This window comes from Penaeus monodon, chromosome 12, assembly GCF_015228065.2.
Source record: "Penaeus monodon isolate SGIC_2016 chromosome 12, NSTDA_Pmon_1, whole genome shotgun sequence".
In the NCBI taxonomy this organism is placed as follows: Eukaryota; Metazoa; Arthropoda; class Malacostraca; order Decapoda; family Penaeidae; genus Penaeus; species Penaeus monodon.
In genome coordinates, this window is record NC_051397.1 from 12,209,324 (window position 1) to 12,221,887 (window position 12,564).

The following is a 12,564-nucleotide window of genomic DNA, read 5'->3' on the forward strand; positions in this document are numbered from 1 at the left end:
ACCCATCCCTTCCCACATCCCACCTCCCAACTAGACCTTACAGAATCCCACACTTTCTGCTTCAACAACCTATTCTCTTTCCTCAAACGCATACATATCCTTCATCTAATCTAACTCCTTACCACACCCAACCCAAACCCTTTCACACACCAATACCTATGCCCAGCTTAGACAACTAATCACTAACTCAAACCACCCTCCCTAACATTAACTATAGTGCTACATGACCTTAGATGTCTAGCACATTTCTCTTGCTTTTAACCATTAACCATTACTTGGTAGAACCTTGCTGTAATTCTCCCATTTGATTTTATATGTAGATGCACTGGGCACAGTTATGGTTAGTAGATCGTTTGTTGGTATCATGACCAGTAGAATTGTGGGTGGTTGAACATATGAATCAAGTAAAAAAATTTGTCAGTTGCCCATTTGTAACCTTGGTTGGTTGGCAGATTGAGGAGAAATTGATTTTTAAAGTTTTTAGAGGGTAACCACTGTAATTATGTGGTGAATATCTTTCCTTATTTTTGTATTAACGAATTTAACAGCTTGTATTGTCTTTAGAGAAATGAAAAGGGGAGGAATGGAAAACTAGTTCATTTATATTAACTCAAAACCTATGGGCATGGCACCACCACCGATATGCATAGCATTAGAAAAAATATCCAGCCAATTTAAGGAAAGGTGAAATGAGGTGAGGTCACAAAGGTTACTAATTGACTTGTTTGTGTGTGTGTGTGTTAAATGTCTCTGCAAGTGCTTAGCCACACACACACACAACACACACACACACACACACACACACACACACACACAACACACACACACACACACACACACACACACACACACACACACACAAAAAAAAGTGATACTAAAACCTAATCATAATCTATGATTAATGAGATAGGTGTGTAGTAACACTAGATTTTTGTATTGCAGATTCATCAAAATTAGGGGGTTCTACAAGCATTTACTGAATTCATCGGTAAGTAAATTCTCTTGAATGTTACCCATTATTTTATGTAGAATAAATGATGAAAATGGTAAAGGTTCCCTCTGCTGAGGTTTTTTACCCGAAACACAACCGTGCTGTAGTTTTTCCTTCTGATGAAAATGGAAATGCACCTTAAGATCGATGTTAAATGAATGTACTAAAAGTACTTTTTTTTCCAGAAGAAAAAAAAGATTGTACTTCAAAGAGCTGCACAAGTAAAGATGTACTCTCTGCATACATCAGAATTGTCTATTCTGATTTGACATCAAATGGGTATGTTAGCCTGTTAAATATTCATTATTTTATCTTGATAAATGATTAATAGTGATCCACAAAAGTCATATGAGCATGTCTTGATATTAATATCTTTAATGTCTTAAGTTTAATATAAGATTAATTTCCCTTGTGATAAGATACTGTACATGGAGTGTAAATGTAAAACTTCATAAAGTCTTTTTATTACAGAGTCTTGGGGTTGATCTTGGTCTGTGCTTAAACTGAAATTATAAGTAAGTGAAATCATGCTGCTTATTGTTTCCATATGGTTTCCATAAAATGATGAAAATAGGAAAGGTTCCCTCTACTGAGGTTTGTTTACCCACAACACAACCATGCTGTAGATTTTCTTCTGAGGAATATGGAAATGCATGGACAGCAATGTTGTGTAAATGTACTAAATAGCTTTTGTATTTTCGGGAAAAATATGGGAAAAACAGATCCTCAAACAAAGTTCTTTTTATTTTACTCTACATGCCATATGCTTGAATTATCAGTAAGTAAAATCATTGAATTCTGTTCCCATGTTACAAGGAATTTAATGATGAATATGGAAAAGGTTCCCTCTACTGAGGTTGCTTACCCACAACACAACCATGCTGTAGCTTTTTCATCTGAAGAATATGAAAAATGCATTGTGATTATTGTTAAGAAAAGGTATTAAATAGATTTTTCATTGTCAGGAAAATGAGGGAAAAGACAGACCATCAAAAATACAAGTAAGTAGAATGTTTATTTTATGCAAGCACATGCATCATCACTGATCTTGAATTGATAAATTAAGGAATTAATTATTCTTGTAATACCTGAATTATTTTCCATATGATCATAAGTAGAGGATCCTTGTTCCCCTTGATATTTCTGCCTTTATTTTCCTCTGCTGAATATTTTGCCAAATTGGGAGTTGTATATCTAGTTTCTGAAAGTAAAAATGCAAAATAAAACAGATATTGTGAACCTTTCTCATATTTTCCCTAATTTGAAAGAGCCTTTTTGTTGTAAAGCAGAATTCAATAGCATATAGAGCCTCTTATGATTTTATTCAGGAAAAATTGTAGTCTTGCCTCCTTTGTCTGTCATTGAAACTGATCATCTTTCTAAGGAAGCCAAAAGTGGTCATACGTGATGACAATTAGACTCCAAATTACTGAATCTTCATAAGGTTCATAAGGTCTTGGACTGAATGCACATGACAAAGTTATTAAGTATAAGGATCCTTTCATCCTCATTTGTAGAAATGGGTCAGCCTGTAGAAGGTTCCCTCTTCTGGATTTTTACTTGATAGAACTTGCTGTAATTCTCCCATTTGATTTACAGGTAGATGTATTGAGCAGACAGTTATGATTACTAGATTGTTTATTGGTTTCACGACAAACAGAATGGTGGATAGTCAAGCATATGAATCATTTGCGTAACATTATTAGTCAGGCAGATTGAGGAGAGAAATTGATATTTTAAAAAAATGTGAGAAATAGCTGAAATCACCATGACCCCTTTTCATTATTTTTTTTTCTAATAATAAATTTAAATATTCTGGTGGGGAGGGGGATGAAAAGGACAGAATTTGGAGACCAATTAGTTCTTTTGAATCAACTATACTTACTGAAACCACTGTACTGTAGTTTTTCCTTCTGTGGAAAAGGGGAGTGCATAAAGATGGCTATTAATTAAATATTGTAAATATACATTTTCTCTTTTCCAGGAAAATGTTTCAAATTTGGACATAAAAGTTGTTGCAATTTTGTGCATTTATCATCAGTGTTGTCTATTTTGACTTGATACTGAAATTGTATGTTAACATGTTTGTTTTTCTGGTAATAAATGAATTTGTTTATTATTATGTGGTCCACAAAAGCCATATAAGCATGTCTATATGAATTTTGGAGGTCTTGAGTGATGACCAACAGAAAAGAGCAAACAGTTCTTATGATGAGTGTTATAAGCTCAATTCAAGACCATTTCCATGGTGAATCATACTGTGCGAGGAATGTAATGATAAACTAAATGAAATCAATGTATTGCAGGTTCTTGGAGTTAGTCTACATGCTTAAGCTGATATTTTCAGTAAGTGTGAAATCCTAACACATACTGTTCCCATATTTTGTGTTAAATGATGAAAATAGAAAAGGTTCCCTCTACTGAGGTTGCTTACCCACAACACAACCATGCTGTAGCTTTTTCTGCTGATGAATATTGAAGTGCATTGTGGTTGATGTTAAGTAAATGTACTAAATAACTCTTATATTTTCAGAAAAATAAGGAAAAAACAGATCAACAGATGAATTTCTTGTTCGTTACTCTATACGCGTAAATTATTAGTAAGTGAAATCATTGAATGCTGTTCCCATATTTTTATTTAGAGTTCAGTGATGAATATGGAAAAGGTTCCCTCTACTGAGGTTGCTTACCCACAACACAACCATGCTGTAGCTTTTTCTTCTGATGAATATGGAAATGCATTGAGGTGGATGTTATTTATTAAATGCACTAATAACAATTTTTATTTTCAGAAAAACAAAGGAAAAAACAGAACTTCAAAATATTAGTAAGTAAAATTGTTTATATAAGCCTTTGCATGATCACTTACCTTGATTTGGTAGATTAAGGAAATAATCATCCTTGTAATACCTGAATTATCTAATTGACTAACTAGAAGATACTTGCTCACCTTCTAGACCTTATTACCTATACTGCTGAATATTATCTATCTGAATTTTGAAAAGCAAAACCTTCAATAAAAATTGAGCATTTCTTTATTTTTCCCCATTTAATTTCACTTGTGAAATAATTTGTAGTAAAAGTTTTATCTTGTAATTCATTCAGGAAAAGACACTAAGATTGTAGTAATGTTTCATTCAGTGTCCTATTAACCCATTGCTGACTGGGCTGTACGCAATGTAACCTCGCCGCATGACCAATGGCTATGGAGGCCATGATGCCAGGCATGAATGATTCTGCCATGGTGTATTAACAGTGGTTTTTTTTTTTATAACAATCACTCAAAACATGTTATTTTTCGGACTAAGAAGTGTGATAAGTATGGGTTATAAACAATATCTCATTTATTACATGAAGATCAAGAGAGAATAGAAAAAAAAAAAAAAAAAAATAACTCATGTGTATACAGAACTGCTGTATTTTATTCGCACTATAGGGCCCGAATAAGCGCAACGTCTGGGCCTCTATGAATACTACCCGTCAGAAATGAGTTAAGCAAAAAGTGGTCATATGTAATAATAATAATTAGGCTCAAACTACTGAAACTTGATGTCAATTGAGAGCTGAAGAATGAAAATTGCTTAACATGGAGTTTGGATATGATTAGAGATTTGTTAAAAATCTTTTCCAGGTTCATAATGTTTTGGTGATGGCCAACTTGTTAAGTACAAGGATCCTTTCTTATTTGTTAAAAGTTGTCTGTAGAAGGTTCCTACCTTTCATTCAGTAGAATCTTGCTGTAATTCTTATTTGACTTGCATGTAGGTGCACTGTGCAGACCGTTTTATATACTTGTATATACTTTATATTCTTGTTCATGACAAAATGTATAAATGTTGGTTGTCTAGCATTTGAGTTGAGTAAACCTTTGTCCATTGCCCATCCATAACCTTTATGGTTGGCAGAAAGAGAAAAAAGGGTATTTTCAAAGTTTTTAAAGAGCAATTAGTGAAATTCACCATCTGGTGAACATCTTCCAATTACAAAATATTTTTGTATTGCAGATTCATCCAAATTTGGAGGCTCTTCTACAAACATATACCTAAATTATTGGTAAGTGAGATCTTTTGAATGTTCTCAGATCTTATATAGAATGAAATGATGAAAATGGTAAAGGTTCCCTCTACTGAGGTTTTTACCCGAAACACAACCGTGCTGTAATTTTTCTTTCTGAGAAAAATGGAAGTGCAATAAGATGGATGTAAATTAAATGTATTAAAAGCAATTTTTCTTTTCTAGGAAAAAAAGAAAAAAAAATTGTACATCAAATAGCTGCACAAGTAAAGATGCATTTTATGCATACATGTGTCCATTCTGATTTGATGTGAATAGGTATGTAAACCTTTTATTATTTACTTCAATAATTGGTAGTGATCCACAAAATCCTTATGGGCATGTCTATATGATAAAGATCTCTAGATGCCATAAGCTCAATACAATATTATTAATTCCCATTGTAAATGAAGGTACTGTGCAAGGAGTGTAATTATCAATACTCATAGTTGGTTTATTACAGAGCCTTGGAATTGGTGGTTAATCTGTGTGCTTAAGCTGGAATTATCAGTAAGTGAAATCATGATAATATTTCACAATGTGTAAAATGATGAAAATAGAAAAGGTTCCCTCTACTGAGGTTGCTTACCCACAACACAACCATGCTGTAGATTTTCTTCTGAGGAATATGGGAATGAATTGATATGAATATTATGTAAATGTACTATATATAGCTTTTTATATTTTCAGAAATGCAAGGGAAAAAGATCGGACTAAGTTCTCATCATTTACTTGACTAAAATAATAGCCTGCCCTGTAAGAATTGTGGCTACAGCACAAATAAATAACCCTGGAAGCTAGGTGGAAGACAACACAGTGCTTGGGGCTCGCAAGCAAGGCTCTACACCCTGTAGCTCGTGTGTTTTTTTTTTAGTATTTTGGAGTTTTGCAGTTCACTTGTGGAAGACATGATCCAAGGATGAATCTAAAATGATAAAGGGGAGATAATTTGTTTGCTGATAATAAAAAATATTTCTGTATTAGTTTTTTTTTTTGGGGGGGGGGAACTTTATACAATGGATTATTGGAAAACTGTGTGAAAAGGAACTTAATAATATAGGAAGGATCAGTGGAAATGTGGACTCCAATAATAATTATAATATAATGGAGCAAGCTCTCTGGATCTAATCTTTACTATCAAAGGAATTAGTATTTTAAGAATGATATAAATGGATAACTGATATAAATTCTTTTGGTGTATGAAATGTAAAGGTTGTTAGTGCATAACACAATTAAATGGTCATGGAATGACTGTTAATCCTGCATAGATCTGTTTGATGCAGGTGTTTTATGCTGAACTTTTCTGTAGTAGACAGCTGTCATCAATAGAATATCTGCATTGTTCTGGATGTCTTGTTTGACATTGTGGCTTAGCTGATACCAGTAGTATAAATAGCTTCTTCCAGAAATTATAAGGTCCAGAGATTGAGGATTACTGACCCCTGATACCAGCACAGTAGCCCACATTGCTGGACGTGGCACAGTAATAAATGCAGTATGGCCAAGGACATTGACCATAACCTTGTTAGAGGATCTTCTAGAATTGCAAGCTTCACCAGAGTGCTGAAGTCTGATACTGAGCATGCATTAGTTTTGGCTAACATGTTGGTCCACTTCAACCCCCTTCCCCCATCCATCTAGTGACTGCCTCAGAGCAAATTGAAAGGTTGTGTGCCTGGGAAGTTTGATGGGGCTCTCTGGACATTTCACAGCACTCAACAATCTGGTGGACTTCGTGGCACTGAGAGACCTAATGTAAAATGCTACATACAAAGACCAATGGCTACCACTCGGTAACAAGGCAGAACTCTATTCTGACAGGGAACATAGAGGCTACAGATGTGTTTTGGCTTGGATGGCTAGTGGTTGGGAATTAAATTTTTGTTAGTTCTAATGGAAAATATTGCTAATAATGCAGAAATAAACTAGATTTTAGACTCGAAAATTAAATTTTTTGTGTGCTATTTCTGGTACAACACAGGAAAAAAAATCATAGTAAGGAAATTCTTAAAAAAAAAAAAAAAAAAAAAAAAAAAAAAAAAAAACTAACAAACACAGTTGAATAAATGTCACCACCTTTATAAGGTCCCAGAGATTGAGGATTACTGACCCCCTGATACCAGCACAGTAGCCCACATTGCTGTTATTGTTTCCCTGGTGTGAAGGCAACATTTCTGAAGAATAATTTGGAAAATATTGTTGCAAAGGAAAACCCATTTATCTCGGCTTGTGTACATACATAAGTGCACATGTCAGAGGATGACATTTGGTTATAGTCTCCATACTTTTTTTAATGTCAACCCCCCCAATCCCCTGCCCGTTGTTGTCATGGGGGAGCTTAGGAGGCGGAGACTGGGACCCAACCTTGGGACTCGGCCCTTGACACAACTAATTTTGCATGGTCTTTTTTTTTTCCCTTCCCACTTTTCGTTTCTGTCCCTTCACCAAACCCTTCTGCTATCCACCTCCTAAGGTATGATAGCCGTGCTGAAAGGATGAAAGGCTGACTTTGTGCCAGTCCTGAACGGCCTGAGGGAGCCATGGGTACGGGTATTCCCCTGTTATTACCTAGCCCTTACCCCTCAAGGGGACCCTAAAGGGACCCTGGGGGGCCCCTGAGGGTGCTTTTTTAAATCCCCAACTATCCAGGCTTACCATGGCCATAGAAAACCTATCCCCACTATTGGGGCAATGGGGGCTTCCCCTTTTATAAAAATACCCCCAAACGTTTAAAAACCCCCTATTCCCTGCCCCCAGGCTCTCCTTTGCCCACGGCTCCAACCTGAATAACTACCCCCCCTCATAAATACCTACATACAGAAACCCATAATCAACCCTTAAAAAATTTCCACTCTCCCACATCTCAACTTCACCCCCTCTACCCCCAAACCTCCAACATCAACCCCCCCCATCCTCCTTATTAATCCCTTTAAACCCCTTATTTCCCCCTCCCCAAAACACTACCTCCCTAAACACTACCCTTTTCGTCACCCCCCACCCTTCTACTACCCCTTCTCTACAAAATTTTGATACCCTTTTTAAAAGCCAGCCAAATGGGACCAATTTTTCGTGATCCCTCCCAGCTTTCCCTACTCTGAAAACACCTTCTCTTCAAAAATGTCTCCAAAAAAAAATAGGAAAAGTCCTTTCCGAGCCGCCCCCGACCGTCCCTCTTGTCACGAAACCCCCCAAAAACCCAAAGCTATAATTAAAAAAACTTAACAGACCTATATGGAAACCCCTCCTTGCAGAACCCCACCCAACCCTCATATTTGCCCGAACAGTTTAAATCTCCCCGAAAATTTCCCCCAACTATGACAAAATTGGTCAGATTTGAAAAAAACCCTACTTGCCTGTCTCACGACTATATGCAACTTAGAAATTTGCTACCCCCTTCCCCCCAGGGGTCATCAAAAGAACCCCAAACATACCCAAAATTCCTTCCGTAACATGCCTTCCCCTTTAACTCTAGGGGAGGAGAACCCCTCCCTGTTCGTCCATCCCAAACCTCCCGTCTCCCAAAAATTGTTGGCGTTTTGGGACACCCGCCAAACATTGCCTTTCCCAAACAGCCATTTTCCCCTAGGGCCCCAAACCGGGCCATACCCGACCAACTGCTCTGCACAATCACCAATTCCCAAACTTGGCAGCCCCTAATGATTTTAAGGGGGCTTCCCACCTAAAAATTTGGTCTGGGTAGAAACTCTCAATTCAAATTTGGGACCACACAAAGCCAGACAGAGCACCGACGTGGTTTTTTCTTCTCCTTATCCGTATCCTCATTCTATCAATTCTCCCAACCCCCCCCCCCCCCCCCCTCTAACTCCCCCCCTTCTACCCCCTCCTTCCCCCCGTCCAAAATTTTTTGCCTCCTAAACCCAAAAATCCAATCTCTACTACAGATACTCCAAACATCCTACAACCCCCCCCACCTTCCCCCCTCCCCCTCCCTACCCGTAACAGACAAACGTTCCCCCCCCCTCTTCCCCTACCAACATCACCTCCCCTTTCTTTGCCCCCCGCTTGAGACACCAGTCCTCTCTTTTCCCCCCCCCACAAGAAAACCTTTATCCCCCCAAAAATCCCCAACCCCTCCTCAGAAAAAAACAGAAAATTACCTAATAAAAAGACACTCACCCCCCAATCTTACAACTCCTGCTCCTTCCACACTCCAAGTAACTGCGATATCCTCTTAAAATATCCCCCCCACACCCTTCCCCCTACCCCCCAAAAACAAACCCATCCCCCCCGCACCAACCCCGCCCCATTTAACCCTCCCCCCATCCCCCCTATCCCTTCCCCTCCTTCTGATACCCACTGAAACCCTTAGTCCAAGTATCCCCCTTCCCAGACCCTCCATTCCCCAAAACCCCCTCCTAGTGAACCCAACTCCCAACCCCTCCCCTTCAGACCTCCAATCCTTATCCCCCCCCTAGCTGCTTCCCCTCAAAATCTCCACCGTACTCAAACTATTCAGTAAGTATAACTATCCTCATTGGGAAATTCTCGGTTTCCGCTCCCCAGACCTTTTTCTATACTTTCCCCTTATAACCCATCTATTGTATGCCCAAAAGACCTTTCTTCACATCCTCCAAAAAAAATCCCCAAAATTTTCATTTTGTCTCTTCCCCTTTTCTTTTGTCTCTCCAACTTACCTCTGCTTTTCCCCCCCCTATCCCCCTTCACCGACCTCCCAACCTATCAGACATCCTTACAAATCCCACTTTTTGCTTCAACAACCCATTCTCTTTCCTCAAACGCATACTTCCTTCTTTAAACTAAATCCTTACCACACCCCCCCCTAACCCTTTTAATCACCAATCCCTTTTCCCCTTAGACAAATAAACCCTAACTCCCACCCTCCCCTAAAATTAACTAATGCTACATACCTTAATGTCTAGCACTTTTTTCTTGCTTTTTTAACCCTTAAACCCTTTTCATACAGGGGGCTACACTTTCCAAGTCCCAAAAGGCCCAATTACGGGACTACATCTCACCTGTTTACCTTTTTCATTGATTTGAAAATGTTTGTTATCTTATATTCCCAATACTAATGTCTATAACAATATTAATTATAAGGTCTTATAAAAATAACACCAACATTCATTATTAAAAGTTTCCCATCAATTCAAGGGAATGTGAAACCAGGTAAGGTCACAAGGTCTACTAGTTGACTCTTTGTGGCTAAGCACTAGCAGAGCCATATATGTGCAGACATTTCACAAAAATAAAAAATGAGCACAGTATTTTCCCAGCAGCACTGAGTTAAGATACATGTTAACATGCTTTGTGATGTGAAAAACTGGAGTCAATGAGCAAATAGCATGCTGTCCCCTCAATTATCACTTTGTAATGCCTATTGGACAAAAAATTTAAAAGGGGTTTATTAATAATTAAATTTTCCCGGGGAAAGCTCTATAACTAAATAACAGGGGAGGGGGAAAAAATATTTTAAACCCCAAGTGAAAGTTATGTAAAGACTTGGGCGAAATTTATAAATTGAAAAGTATTTTGTAATGCTTGGAATGCTGTGCATTGTCATTTTTCTTTTACAATACAAAAAAAGTATAATAGTTGAACTTCAATAGGTGTTTGTTTAATCTTGTCATTAAATTAACATTTTAAGTTAATATTTAAATCCAGAAGGACATACTACTGTTTTCCAAAGAATGAACCTGTGTTTGTTGACTCAAAACCAGGCAATTATCAAAACTAAGCCTTCATATTAGTTGTGGAACAATAACAGGGTTAAGTTAACTGAGCCAATACAATTAACATACAAAAAATAGTTACTGGTGGCAGCCTCCCAAAGCACACACCAAAGTCTGCTGTGCTTGTCCGCAAATGTTGTCAAAATGGCTGAGTTCATGAACTGGCAGGCATGGCCGAATGAGGTGAGTAGATATAAGCATGGCACTTAGAAAATTGTGTAGCATGATAATTGCTTTTTGTGTAAAGATGCAAAGACTGGCTGAATAAAAGGTTTATGGAAGCCTCACAATGTTTGGGACTTTACAAACCTGAACAAGATATCCGGAAATTTTAAAATGAAACGCACTAAACCCATTACTAGCAAAGGTGGAAGAATACAATGAAGAAATAGGAACATGAGATTGTATAACAGCAGAAGCTCGGGCCACCAAGCACAGCCTGGCGATTTCACTCATCGGATGGTCAGGTAATTTGACGGTTTGACCTAATGTACTCAATAACGGGCACACACGCTAATCAGGCCCACTCATCTGGACAGGTCTTAAGAGAACACTAATAAATAACATTATATCAGAAGGAAATTTGGGCGATTAAGTTGTGGTAAAATTAACCATAAGTGTTAAGCTGCAGTATCTTGACATTATAAATGTTGTTAAAGGTTAAAACAAATAATGGCTGACACTAAAGGGGCAGTAGCACATAGTTAATGTTAGGGAAGGGGGGTTGATTTTGTGATTAGTTGTCTAACTGGGCAAAAGGATTGGTGATGAAAGGGTTGGGTCGGGGAGGTAAAGGGTTAGTTTGTGAAAAATATGTATGCGTTGAGGAAAAGAAAAAGGTTGTTGAAGCAGAAATGTGGGATTCTGTATGTCCCCAGGGTACGGTTGTTTCAAAGCGTGGGGCCCGGGAGTAGATGTGTGGGGTTGGAGTTCTGGGGGTGTTATTGACTTATGGAGTTAATAGCTACATGGGATTCACCTGCTAAGGAGGATGGAAGGGATAGAGGGATGGGGGGAGGGTAATGTGGGTGGGGGTTGGGGGCGGGGGGGGGGGGCTTATTGGGAGGGTAGGGGGAAAAGGGGTAGGGGGTTGTTAGGGAGGATGGATATCACAGTTTTTCTTGGGTGTGGAAGGAGCGGAGTTGTAAGATTTGGAGGTTGAGTGTCCTTTTCATTGGGAATCTTGAAATTTTTCAATGGTTTTTTTCTGGTTGGTTGGGGGGTTTTGGGGGTAAAGGGTTTCTTGTGGGGGGGAAGAGAGATTTTTGTCTCAAGCAAGAGAAAAGGGAAGGGGGAGGTGATTTGGGGGGTAGGGGAAGAGGGGTGGAATTTTGTTCTTCTTTCGGTAGTGCAGGAGGGAAGGGAAGGTGTTGGGTTGTAGTGGTGATTGGGGTATCTGTAGTAGAGATTGGAGTGTCTGGATTTGGGTGGCAAAAGAGTTTGACTGGGGAAGGGAGGGGGTAGAAGAGGGGGGGTTGTGTAGGGGGGTGGGGTTTAGGAATTGGTAGAATGGGATATTATGGAGGAAGGGGTAAGAGAGAAAAAACGTCGACGTGCTTTTTTGTCTGGCTTCACGTTGTGAGTCCCAAATTTGATCTGAAGTTTTCTACCTCAATCAAAATTTATAGGTGGGGCAACCCCTATAAAATACATTATGGGGGGCCCCCCAGTTGGACTGTGTTGATTTTGCAGGGCAGTTAGATCGGGTATGGCCAGGTTTGGGCACATAGTGGGGGTCTGGCTGTGAACGGCAAAGTTTTTGGGTTTGGGTTTTCCAGACGCCAACATTTTGGGACTGACGTGGAGGGG

The 12,564-nt window shown here is 38.7% G+C and overlaps 2 long non-coding RNA genes across 2 annotated transcripts; both read left to right on the forward strand.

Annotated features, from left to right (window-relative positions):
- Positions 1-900: 900 nt before the first annotated feature.
- Positions 901-1,513, forward strand: LOC119579299. The gene is made up of 3 exons (XR_005229269.1): positions 901-988; positions 1,177-1,270; positions 1,463-1,513. It is a non-coding gene; the product is annotated as an uncharacterized LOC119579299 (long non-coding RNA).
- Positions 1,514-1,738: 225 nt separating this feature from the next.
- Positions 1,739-6,027, forward strand: LOC119579298. Its single transcript, XR_005229268.1, has 9 exons — positions 1,739-1,769; positions 1,957-1,992; positions 3,298-3,337; positions 3,525-3,591; positions 3,784-3,818; positions 4,996-5,044; positions 5,231-5,323; positions 5,508-5,554; positions 5,735-6,027. It is a non-coding gene; the product is annotated as an uncharacterized LOC119579298 (long non-coding RNA).
- The last annotated feature ends 6,537 nt before the right edge of the window (positions 6,028-12,564 follow it).